A 13,452-nucleotide genomic window follows, 5' to 3' on the forward strand; every position below is an offset into this window, starting at 1 on the left:
AATCAGATTACTTAATTTGGCAAAAAACAGATATAATTGGGAACATCTTCACATTTTTGGCTTGTATTGGAGTAGTACCTTAAGGTCCACATTTGAATCTATGTTATTCATTTCATAAATCTGTAATTAAGAACTCCTTAACTCATAGGTCTTGGTTAATGGGAAAAACAGAAGAATAAAGCAAATATATGAGGGGTTATTAACAAACGAACACAGATGCGTGCTGCTGTTAAGTAGCTAATAAAAATTGCATACCTGACATAGTTTCAGGAATATAAGGTTTTATGGAGGTCTTGGAATGACTCCCAATCTATTCTTTCTATCTATTTTTTTCCTGGACATGGACATAACGTACATTACATTTCATTTACTCCTATGTTTAATAGTTAAAGGAGAGGATTAAACTTAGCTAGTCTTCTAGTTCTTTTAAGATGAGGTGTTTGCAGTATGTTTATGTTTTACTTGACAGTTATAGTGAAATTTGAAACTAGGTTGTCTTGGGGTATGCAGGAGTTTCTCGATTATTTTTTTTTTGTAAAGTAAGTACATTATCTTTAAGTGAATATTTAACTGAGATTCATATGTGTGCAGTTTTAAAGTGGAGGTGAATTTTGAAAATTATTATTCCTTTTATTGTGGAGCTGAGGTGGTCTCTAGGCTTACGAACATGAACAATTCATTTGAAATTTTCATTTGAATTGCAATATAAAAGTGTATAATTGGAATAACATTCAAGTTCAAAACTTGTCTTCCTAGTTAATCCTAAATGTGTTCTTGAGCAAATGGAAAAACTGATTGAAAGAAGCTTTTTCCTTTGCTATCATAAGTGCTAGTTACTATTTCATTTGCTATCAGTAAAAGACTCTACATTCTAAAAATGTAATTGGTATGTTTACCACATTTGAAAGTGAAGAGACACAGCAATCAGTGTTAAAGCGGTCCTTTCTTAAGAATTAATTTAATATTTTGAGGAGAAAACACAGGAGTCACTTAAAATGTCTAAAAGGGATCTTACCTTCATTAAGCGGACTTGGCAGGTGCTTAGTAGCTTGTTTAGAGAGTGCTACAAAATGTATATTCTACTCCAGTATATTTGAGAAAGAAATGGTGGTGGCAGGGGAAGATAGTAAAAGATTTAATATTGCAACAAGTCTTCTAAGATTGTTACCAGTATTTGAAGTAACAGTTTATACAATAATAAAATTCTTACATTCGTAGAAACCAGGATAATAGATAAACAAATGGATGTTTGTCTGCATAGTTAATACATAGGTCAGCTTCATAAATCTACCAAAAAGTATCTCAAAGTATGAAACTGTTAAAACATCAGCTGGAAACATGCAGGAAAAAAAACCCCCAAACTTTGCATCATGAAAGGGAGAGTCTAAACGGTTTCTGATAAATAATTTCAAAGAATATTATAGAGTAGACTACTTCAGTTGGAAGGGACCTACAGTGATCACCTAGTCCAACTGCCTGACCACTTCAGGGCTGAACAAAAGTTAAAGCGTGTTGTTAAGGGCATTGTCCAAATGTCTCTGAAACACAGACAATCTTAAGGCATTGACCAGCTCTCTAGGAAACCTGTTCCAGTGTGTGACCACCTTCTCAGTAAAGAAATTCTTCCTAATGTTCAGTCTAAACCTCCCCTGATGCAGCTTTGAGACATTCCCATGTGTCCTGTCACTGGATCCCAAGGAGGAGAGCTCAGCACCTCCCTTTCCACGTCCCCTCCTCTCTCCTCTCATCCAGATGATTGATGAATATGTGGAGCAAGACTGGACCCAGTACTGACCCCTGGGGAGCACCGCTAGTTACAGCCTCCAACTAGACTGTGCCCCTGATCACAACCTTTTGAGCTCTGCCAGTCAGCCATTCTCAGTCCACTTCACTGCCTGCTCACACTTCCTAAGCTTACCTATGAGGACCTTAAGGGAGACTGTCAAAAGCCTTGCTGAAGTCGAGGTAGACAACATTCACTGCTCTCCCTTCATCTACCCAGCCAGTCATACCATTCTAGAAGGCTATCAGATTGGTCAAGCATGATTTGTCCTTGGTGAATGTGTGTTGACTACTCCGGATAACCTTCTACATACTTAGAGGTGACATCCAGAATGAGCTGTTCCATCACCTTTCCAGGAGTGGAGGTGAGGCTGACTGGCCTGTAGTTTCCCAGGTCGTCCTTCTTGCCCTTTTTGAAGACTGGAATGACATTGGCTTTCCTCCAGTCTTCAGGCACCTCTCTTGTTCTCCGTGACCTTTCAAACATGGTGGAGATTGGGTTCGCAATAACATCTGCTAGGTCCCTTGGCACTCATGGGTGCATCCCATCAGGGCCCATGGATTTGTGGATGTTGAGTTTGCCTAGATGATTTCTAAGCCGATCATCCTTGACCAGGGGAGAGTCTTCTTTTTCCAAACTCTCTTCTTACTTCCAGGGTCTGGAATTCCTGAGGGCCAGCCTTAGCAGTAAAGACTGAACTCAGTAACTCTGCCTTCTCTGCATCCTCCATCACCAGGGCACCCACCTTATTCAGCAGCGGGCCTACATTTTCCCTGGTCTTCCTTTTGCTACTGATGTACTTGAAGAAGCCTTTCTTGTTGTCCTTGACAGCCCTTGTCAGGTTTAATTCCCTCATTGCATCCCTGCATACTCTGACAACGTTCCTGTATTCCTCTCAAGTGTCCAGTCCCTTTTTCCATGTTCTGAAAAATTCCTTCTTCCATTTGAGTTTTTCCAGAAGCTTGTTGCTCATCCATGCAGGTTTCCTTCCTCCTTTGCTTGATTTCTTACTCATAGGGATGCACTGATCTTGAGCTTGGAGGTAAAGATGCTTAAATATTAACCAACTCTCTTGGACCCCCTACCTTCCAGAGCCTTAACCCATGAGGTTCCTCCAGGTAGGTCTTTGAAGAGGCCAGTCAGCTCCTCTGAAGCCCAGGGTTGTAATTCTGCGTTTTGCCCTGCTTCTTCCATACAGCATCCTGAACTCCACCATCTCATGGTCACTGCAGCCAAGGCCACCCCCGACCTTCACATCCCCAATTAGTCCTTCTTTTGTTAGCACAAGGTCCATCAGCACACCTCTCCACTTGCATCAAAAAATTACCATCGGTGCTCTGCAGAAGCCTCCTGGACTGTGTGTGCCTGTCTGTGTTGCCTTTCCAGCAAATATCTGGGTGGTTGAAGCACCCCATGAGAACCAGGGCCTGTGATTGTGAGGCTATTTGCAGCTGTCTGTAGAAGGCTTCATGAATTTCCTCTTCTTGATCTGGTAATCTGTATGTCTATGACAGTATTCTAATTTGCATTAAAATTAGTGGAGGGGCAACATGTTACAACTGTTGGATTCAAGGAAATAGCTTCTTTAAGTCAACAACTGAAAAGATGATGAAGCTATTGTTGGCATAGACATCATTGCGTCTTCCAGTGATTGTAGTTTATGTGTGGCCATGGTGGATCATTTAAATACTCTCCCATCCTTCACATGAAGGATAAATTAAAATTTGTCCCAGGAATATAGTCTTAAGATTAAGTACTGGTATTTGAAGCAGTTAAAAAGGCCAGATTGGTAGCTGCTCAGATGTTAGATCTTGGATTTGGGAACTTTGTGAGTACCCTGTGCAGGAGTTGGTAATATATTTACTGTTGTAACAGTGTAACCAGTATGGTTCCCTGAATTGGCTAGATGAGAAAGGAAATAGATGTCTGTCTTTATTAGTTCATAAATACTAGTTTTCATAAAGCGCATTCATAATCTTAACTCGTTTCATATTTAATCAAAGGCAGCAAAAGAGCTAAGTGCCCTTTAAACCTGTAAATAATGGATTAGAAGTTTTCTTATTCCTTTCAGTGTTGTCACTGCAAAAAACTTCCTGCTGCCCGCTCATTCAAAATTCTTTGTGTCCACTACCCGGTAATAATACCATGACTTAATGAGGGTAGCATTAGATTATGCAAATACCGATACAGGAAATTTTTCTGACTATTGCAATACATTTACAATGTGTGCTTTCTGCTGGCGGTGGTATTAGGGCCTAAGGTTATAGACCTGCATGCAATCAAACATCGTCTGTCACTTATTTAAGTAACTGTATTCATTCACCTATTTAGGAGCCTGAAACAAATGTGCAGTTTGATTATACTAGTCCTCTTTTCTTTGTGTGTATGTGCTCTGTACATCACCTGAACCACTGTGTGTCTGTTCAGTTTGAGACGAAGAACATAATATTGCCTGTCTTTCATGTGTAAAAAATATTAGTATTTCTGATTCAGTGCTGGAGAGAGGCATAGTTATGCTTTTATTCTAAAGTTGGCTGACTGGAATGTGGGAATGCTGGTGGAGAGATAGGGGCATTGAGAAATCTTTGGACAGACAAGTGTGCAAATGTGGTAGTCTTGTGTTAAGATTTTGGTTTCTGTTAAAAACACAATCTTTTAAGTGTCTGAGTTTCATCTTAGTGATATTTTTACCACGTCCCTGCTCTGATGAGACAGGTCACAGGTGGGAGATTCTTGGGTAGTTAGGAGTGTTTTGTTAAGTTTGAATTGCCCTCAAGTAGTGTGAATATTACAAAGTGTGGCGAGCCTTCACAGACAAACGCAATTCTAGCAGTTTAAGTCCAGAGCAGACCACAGTACCTGTGAGTTTATGGTAAGACGCAATCTTCTAGGCAGCCATATGGAAGTGAACTCTTGCAATTATAGCTGGTTTGGCATGCAAGTGCAATCCGTGATGTTACAGGATATTTGAGGCTGGTGCAGAATGGCAAAGGAAGGTGAAGTGCTGTGGATGGATACATTGGCTATTGAGAATTTTTTAGGGGTGGAGTGTTTTTTTTCACATTTGCTAATACTTCTAATAAACTTCACTTTTGTCTTCAGTCCCTGCCCCAGTTACCTCCCCAGCCAGCAACTAGGACCACACAGCCGCTTGCTCACCCCACATTCTCCCCAGAAGGGTGGGGAGAAGAGGGAGAAAAGGAGAGGAAACTGAAAGAAACAAGTTTGTGTGTTGAGATAAAGACAGTTTAATAGAATAATAACAGAAAAGGAAAATAACAATGATAATAATAATAATAATGATGACAGGAGTCACTCTCACCACCCGGTGAATTGGCACTGTCCTGAGCAGTGATGGCGAGTACCCATTCCCCGGGCAACCCCCATTTATGTACGTCTATGGTATGGAATATGACATTGGCCATTCCATCATTCTGTCTAGGCTCCTTCTCAGCTTCTATAGGAAGCTGAAAAAAGTTCTTGAAAAATAGAACCAGCACCTGGCAACAACTAAACCAGTATGCATTACTGACATTCCTTTCATACCAAATCTGAAACACAGCACCGCTAGAAAGAAAATTAACTCTGTTTTATCTGAAATCAGGACACCTCTTGTTCAACTAGATACTGTTTTCAAAAGTACTCAGTCTTTCGGAGACGTTAGGGCTGTAATCCACACAGACCTACTAGCCCAAGCTTGAAGTATCACTAAATATAATTCAGACTTGAACTAGTGGATGACAGGAAGAAAAGGACAATACTTAGCAGGACTTATGGCTCATTCTGAAGGGAAACGTACTACTAGTCTTAAACTTATGTTGAGAAAAACATGTGTTCATCTTACAGTATTGCGTTATACACATCCCATGCGAAAATGCATGGGAAATGAAAGTAATCATAGTTTTCTCATAGGATGAATCTACCTATATTATAGTATAAAAACTCCAAATGCTTGCTTTCTGCAAATTTTATGCCCATGCTGTCTTGAGTTGCTTTATATATTAAAGTATATGCATTTTTAGTAAGAGACTTCACTGAATATGATAGAGCTGTGTGGTGCTGATTGTCTTTTGTTCAGCCAATGTTACATCTTAAGTGCTCTCCTAAACATGCTGTTCTAGCTTACTTAATGTATACAAGAAGCCTCCAGTAAGCTACTGCCATTTATAAAAAGATTTTGATGGACCTATTTTCAAATCAGTGAGGTCCCACTCTCAAAGGAGGTATGCCAACATTAGAAAGGCAGTAAGGGGCTCTGGGTTTGTTAACATGGGCTGTATGCCAGCATTGCAGTTGACTAATGACGGGGAGACAGAGGAGGTGGTGGTAATTGAGTAGAAAAGGTGCCTCACTAATCAGAGGAGCCTTTGTCATTTTTAGGAAGGCAATCTGCCAACTAGGTGAAATTTGCAGCAGGCTCATGTCTTTAGGAACCAAGCACTTGGGGAAGCTTTTCTCTTAACGGTATAGTTACACCCTTTGTAGTTGTAACCTCGAAATGGATTGATGGTTGTAGGCCTAACTCTGAAGTGTTAAATTACGTGTAAAATTTTGTCTCCTACTAAAATGCCACAATGGTAGGTTAAAGTGCAGTTGCATTATTGTTACTAGAAAAGCAAAGTACTAGTTGAAGGCAGGAAATACAGAATGTTTTAAGGATTGAATACAATTTTCCATACTAGTGAAGTTCATTTCCTTTTATAGAGAACTTGCATTTTGTAGAGATTTAGCATTTTTTCTGTTTAACATATTCACCCTCACCAAGTTTGCTGATGACACAAAACTAGGAGGAATGGCTGCTACACAGGAGGGTTGCGCTGACATTGAGAGGGACCTCAGCAGGCTGGAGAAATGGGCTGCCAGCAACCTCATGAAGTTCAACAAGGACAAGTGCAAAGTCCTGCCCCTGGGGAGGAACAACCCCTTGCACCGATATGCGCTGGGGATCATCCAGCTGGGAAGCAGCTTGGCAGAAAGGGACCTGGGGGGTCCTGGTGGACACCCAAGCGGAACAGGAGCCAGCAGTGTGCCCTTGCAGCAGGGAAGGCAAATGGCGTGCTGGGCTGCACCTGACAAAGTATTGCCAGCAGATCCTTCCCCTCTAACTCAGCACTGGTGAGGCCACACGTGGAGTGCTGTGTCCAGTTCTGGGCTCCCCAGTACGAGAGAGACTGGACATACTGGGGAGAGTCCAATAAAGGCCCACAAGGCCTTTGAAGGGACTGAAGCATCTCTTCTGTGAGCAAAGGCTGGGAGAGCTGGGACTGTCTAGCCTGAAGAAGAGAAGGCTGAGGGGGGATCTTCTTAATGTCTGTAAGTACCTGAAGAAAGGATGCAAGGGGGACCGAGCCAGGGTTTTTTCAGTGGTGCCCGGTGACAGGACCAGAGGCAATGGGCACAAACTGCAACACAGGAGGTTCCCTCTGCACATCAGGGAACACTTTTTTACTGTGACTGAGCACTGGCACAGGTTTCCCAGGGAACTTGTGGAGTCTCCATCCCTGGAGATATTCCAAAGCTGTCTGGACACAGTCCTAGGCAGTGGCTCAAGCTGCTTGAGCAGGGGGGCTGAACCAGATGACCTCCAGAGGTCCCTTCCAACCTCAACCGTTCTCTGATTCTGTGATTTTGACAGGGAAAATGTTTGTAGTTGCTACTTTTTCAGGCAAATGTAGCGTCTCAAGCTCGGTTCTTTTTGTCTTGTATATTATCATTGTGGACATGGATGTTGACTAGACTTGAATAAAATCAATGTTTTGATGATGAAGAAAGCAGCACAGGCAATGGGCTGCCTGTTGTGTGAGTAAAGGAAAGCAGATACGGAGCACATATTGCATCACTGTAGAGACGCTTGCAGTTATATTGCGATGTACGGTGAGGAAAACACTGCGGAATTTAATTGGATTTAAATCAGGTTGTGAGACTGTATGCGAAGATTAACAAAGCAGCAAGGGTGTACTGAAAACATGAGGATGTTAATCTCAGAGGTGAGTTATTGATAGTATATGCTTTAGATACCTAATAGCAATCAGTATTTTTTGTTTGTAATCGTATGGTGCAAGGATGTTTTTAGAAACAAGGAAGAGGAAGGGAAAGTAAAAATTGCTACAAAGCGCCGTCTTTCTCAGGCCTTATGTAGTTAAACCGTAGCGTGTGTTACTAGGAGCTGCTGAAATTTAACAATTCAAGACGGGATTGCACATTTGCATGCCTTCAGGCCTCTCCTTGGATTCTCAGTGAATTGCGTTACAAACAATGTTTGTTTCACAAGATTGTAATTATAGGAAATAAAAGTTTTCATTAAAGTTCCAAAAAAACATATTTGGTCTTCATCCGGATTTTATGCCCGTAGTGAGTGACGGGCTGTAGAGAAACAGAAGTGAAGCCGCTTCTAAAGTACAGCTTACTGCAGTGTGATATTTCATTTCACCATTTTGTGCTGTTTATTGTCAAGTGTGTTTAGGAGGAGAAAAGCTCACTTTATTATTATTTTCTAGTTATTATTATATTATTTTTGCTTTGCCCAGGTTCCATTAACACACTTGAAACTTCATCTGACCAGTTATTCAGTAGTGCCTCTTCCCAGGTTAGGGTCTGGAGCAGCAGCAGATTCTAGTGCCCCTCTCAGTTTTTTTAGAGTCAGGTCATACTTGTCTCAGTTTTCACAGCCCTGAAAGAAAAACTACAAAACTGTATTTTTTGCTATTCTGCTACTAACAGAATAATCTTTGAAACCTTGAGAAATCTGGCAGTTAGGTCTCTACGAATATGGTCTCCTTCATGCTAAAATTTTCAAATGTTCTTAAAAGTTAGAATTCAAGAAATAAGTCTTAATTAGTGGGGATTTCTTAGTTCAAAACATTTGTATTTTTAAAATTATTTTAAGAGTAGCTCAAATGTTATGCTAAGCTAGCCTGAAAATCACTTCTTTAAATGAAAAAAAAAACCTGCAAGAACTGTATTTTACAAAAAGAAATGCATGCTGGTGTTTTCATACAACTTGGACAAACGTAAGTGTTCAGGCTAGATTTTTCCTGGCTAAGCATCTACATGGAATTATGCATTTTTTTAAAGCCGTACTATAGCTTAATAGATTTTGTGGTGTAGAATCGGGCAGGGAGATCTTCATAATTCTTTGATGCCTCGGTGTTTCGGAGTGGAGACTTTGCAAATGAGAAAGATATTTTTACACGTTATACTGTTTCAGAATCATAGTACTGAGTATATGCAGCTACGTCAAATGTTGATACGGTGAAAGCAGCTGCGGTGTTGGCCTTATGTCCAGCTTGCAAAGTACCAGGGCAAAAGAGGCACTTGTCTTGGGAAAACACGCTTTCGCTTAATGAACAGCAGTGGGGACAAAGCTAATTTTTGCTGTGTCCTTTGCTCTGGGATGAGTTCTGCAAGATCGTGAGCCAGTGTGTTCCTTCACACCCCAGAAAATCAGACTGACGTGGAGCTGGAGATGAGTGTGGAGAGAGATACATGGTCACAGCTCACTGCAGTCAGTCTTGCTGGTAGGTTTAATACCGTGATGGTATTTCATAATACATGGCACTCGTTCTGATACTAATGCCTCGGAAACATTAGTATTTCCCATCATTATGTCAGAAGAAGTTAGAATAGGCGTTATTCAAAGATTTAAGTCAAAGATGTTTTACAAAAAATATTTACCTCGTGCACTGTAATACAATAATTGGGAATAAAGAATTAATTGTCTGGATCTTGAGGTTACTTAGGATGTGGAAGATGAGGGCAAGCTAATTATACGCCGAGGCGTAAAACTTCTGAACAGAAGGAAGCTTATTTGGGAGGAGGAAGCAAAGAGCACAGGGAAATAACGATATGCATGTAGTAGGTTAAAGCAGGTAGGGAGAGACTGGAAATGACCTTGTGTGCTTGACTGAAACATCTACAGAACCTGGAGCAGAACAATTGAGTGCAACATGTAGACTGTAAACTGGCTCTGACTGGGATAGTGAAAATGCAGTGAAACAGAAATTTGAGCTGGAAGACGGGCATCTAAGAATTTGTGTTGTTCTTAGAAAATGGAAATCAAAGTCAGCGTGGTGGGGAAGCACTGTTACCATTATGAGCAGCTAAAGAAGCGGGTGTCGTATGAATAAAACACATTCTGTTGGAATGAAAATTTCTGGTGGAAGAGGTAATATCATAGCACTACAGCAGAGTAAGAGTACTATTGGAAGCTGCCAAGTCCTTCACCCGCAAGTTCTTAAACCAAAGAATGATGTTTATTTTGATAGTAAATTAAAACACTGTAAGAATTGTAATATGAAGTTACATTGAATTGAATGGTCACAAACTGGGTTTGCCTTAAGTAAATGTTGGTCTAGAGCTCATCTGCTTTTGAAACCGAAGCTTTTATAAACTAAGGAAAAAGTTATTGACAGTGCGGGTGCTCAAACACTGGAACAGATTGTCTAGAGCAGTCTTGCAGCGTCCATTCTTGGAGGTGACGGGAACCTGACTGGACAAAGCCCTGAGAAACTTCATGTAACTTCAAAATTAGCTGATTTGAGCACTGGGTTAGAAGAGATGACCTCCAAGTCTTTGGTCGAAGCTAAGTTGTTCTGCGATTTGTAAGCTTCACCTAGTTAATAAAGCCAATTGGACTGAGTATTTTTTCATATAAAGAGAGCTGGAATTCACTGAACACAAAGATGCTAATAGCGGTATTAGAATTTACTTTGCGGGAGAGAAGAATTGACCTACAAATAAAACTGGCTGTCACCTGGTCAATGCGTTAGCTTCTCTGCCTGCTGTGCTGCAGTACCTGTTTGCATGTCCTTAGCCCACAGAACAGACGGAGTAATTTGGTTCAACTTTTTCCCACTCTCTTAGGAGATTAAGCTAAACTGAATTACTTTGTTGTGGTGACGAACGTGCCTGTGGTTTGTTACCGTAGCTCAGCTGACATACTGTATTTCATTGTTGCTTTAATAACTTGATCACGTGCCTAGATCTTTTGGACTCTTATTTATTGGGCCTAAGTTGAAATACTTGATGTGGAGCAGTACGGAAAATTGTTACTTAAGGTAGAGATTAGTAAAAGAATAGTGTAGAAGGAGCTGGTGGAGGTGGTTAGTAGAATTAGGAGAGTGATTATTAAATAGGAGTAAGTGCAGTGGAGTTCCCTAGGGATTGGTTCTGAGTCTTCCTTCGTATTTATATTGGTATGGCATGTCATGATATTTGATGCAAGGGAAATATTGTCAATGCATGGGTAACTTTACAAGAAGCTGCTTTGAGGAAGCTAGGCTGTTTGGATAAAAAGCACTGTCTGGAGCAGAGTGGGTAGAAACTTCATCTGAACTGATGCATGCAGTTCTTGCCATCTGCAGTCAAGAAAGAAGAATAGGTAATACTAGGATAGGCACACAGATGAACTGCAAGAAAGATTAGTAGAATAAGGAGTCTGGCAAAATAATCTAGGAGGAGGTAAGTTCATCTCAGCAAATGTGATGAGGCATGTCATGGTTTAGCCTCAGATGGCAACAAAGAACCACGTGCCGCTCGCTTGGGCCTTCCCAATATGGGAAGAATCAGAAGAAAAAGGCAAAACTCTTGGGTTGAGACAATGGCAGTGTAACAGAACAGCAAAGGGAACAAGAAAAAAAAGAACAATAATAACACAGATAGAGGAATATACAAACATGATTATGGAACTGCCGCTCACCAACTGGACACGGCACACCGGCGGCTTCCTGCCCCCTCATCCACTGTTGGTCCCTCTTCACCTTTCCATTCCATTACCACCAGTGAGTTGGCATATAACGATGGTGCGCTTTGTACAAACTTCCACCACATAGGCCTTGTGCATTGGACTTCATCGGGGTCTGTGGGTCTGTCTGCATTGTCCAAGTCATAATAAATCATCTCCCACATGGCTAATTCTCTCAAGTACGGGATACCTCTTTCTGTGATAGCCCACTTGCTTGGGTGGCATACATCTTCACTGAAGGGGTACCTCTCCCTCATGCCTGACAGGAGTCTTTTCCAGAGGCTGAAGGCTTGGGTCTTCTTTCCAATTGCCTTGTCAATACCGCCTTCCCTAGACAGGGATCCCAGCTGCCTGGCTTTCCTACCCTCTAATTCCAGGCTACTGGCCCCGTTATCCCAGCACCGGAGCAGGCAGGTGACAATGCTCACCTGAAAGTCAGCTAAAATCTTTTCGCATATCCTGCAGCTCACTTAAGGATAGGGATCGGGTAATTATCTCTGGTCCTGCCTCTTCCTCCTGTTCTCGTGATGGCCCTGGTTTGTCATCATCTCTTACTAAGCGAACTGGTTTCTTCGTGTACTTCTTCTTCTGTATGGGGGCAACTGCCACTGGCACAGGTTGGTTCCCTGGTTCAGACACAGTGTCTGTCGCAGGGGTTGGAGTAGCTGCAGTGGCTGCCGCAGGGGTTGCAGTACCCGCAGTGCCTGTCGGTCTGGTTTACATGTCTTTCCGCTGAGGGTGCTGCGTAACACTGAGCAGTGCCCGGGAGATACTGGGCAGGGCCCAGCACAGTGCGGTGAGTTGTGCCTCTCTAGAATAGCCACAGCATTTTCCCTTTGGATATTCTACTACTCTCTCAGGGTCCTGTAATTGTTCAGGGGTGAAGTCCCAGACCATGGGAGGTGAGTAGTTCTCTAGGTACCTGCCCATGCTCTCCCACGTGCCGTGCCGCCCCTGACTATCCAGCCTCGGGGCAGATCTCTGGGCGGTAGTCTTAAATGGTTGTTTAACCCAAAGCAAGGTCTGGAACACATTCAGGAGACATAACACTAGGAACGTGCTGGTTTGAGCATCCCAAAGATATTCAGAATTCTCAAAAGCTGTCGTACCTGGCCTGAATGAGAAAAGGGAGGCAAAAGAGCTGGGGAAGGTGTCCCCCCCAGCTTCCCCCACAGACTGGGTGTAATTATTAATAAGTTCTGAGAGACGGTGCCCAATGTATGGACAGGACAGCAATACCACATAAATGCCCCAAAGTAACTCTCTAACAAGTGATGTTATCATCTCATAAGCCGATATTGCACAGGACAGTAGAATGATAATCCTCATCCTTCTCCCAGAAGTAACAAAAATCATTGCAGGGAGTACATAAGCCACATAGGAATTTACATAACACAGCCCTGAGAACAAACCAAGCAACGTGGTGACCAGTGACTATTTACTTAACAAAATAAACACATACAACAAATTCGCTTGTTCAAGCTCTGGTTGGATTCTATCATTATCTGAACCCTTTGAGCCCCACGTTGGGTGCCAAAAAGGACTGTTGTGGTTCAGCCTCAGACGGCAACAGAGAACCACGTGCCACTCGCTCGGGCCTTCCCAATATGGGAAGAATCGGAAGAAAAAGGCAAAACTCTTGGGTTGAGACAAAGGCAGTGTAACAGAACAGCAAAGGGAACAAGAAAAAAACCAACAACAATAACACGGACAGAGAAACACGATTAAGGAGGAACCACTCACTGATGGACCCGGGATGCCCCAGCCCGCTCCAAGCCGTGGCTTCCTGCCCCCGCCCCTGGCAGCTCAGGGTGGGCATGGCTCACATGGCATGGAATACCTGTGTCCTGGGGAGAATTAACTCTGTCCCCGCCAGAACCAGGACAAGGCACTAATCGCCAAACAAGGATAAAAACTCTTGTAAGTT

The 13,452-nt window shown here is 42.3% G+C and overlaps 2 protein-coding genes across 4 annotated transcripts in view; one reads left to right on the forward strand and one right to left on the reverse strand.

The window, feature by feature from the left end:
• The window catches only part of TARS1 (threonyl-tRNA synthetase 1), a 533,465-nt gene that overhangs the window by 339,647 nt on the left and 180,366 nt on the right, over positions 1–13,452 (reverse strand). The gene's annotated exons all lie outside the window — the stretch shown is intronic.
• The window catches only part of ZFR (zinc finger RNA binding protein), a 50,290-nt gene that overhangs the window by 1,307 nt on the left and 35,531 nt on the right, over positions 1–13,452 (forward strand). The gene's annotated exons all lie outside the window — the stretch shown is intronic.

The sequence above is a fragment of the Chroicocephalus ridibundus genome, chromosome Z (genome assembly GCF_963924245.1).
Source record: "Chroicocephalus ridibundus chromosome Z, bChrRid1.1, whole genome shotgun sequence".
Classification (NCBI taxonomy): domain Eukaryota; kingdom Metazoa; phylum Chordata; class Aves; order Charadriiformes; family Laridae; genus Chroicocephalus; species Chroicocephalus ridibundus.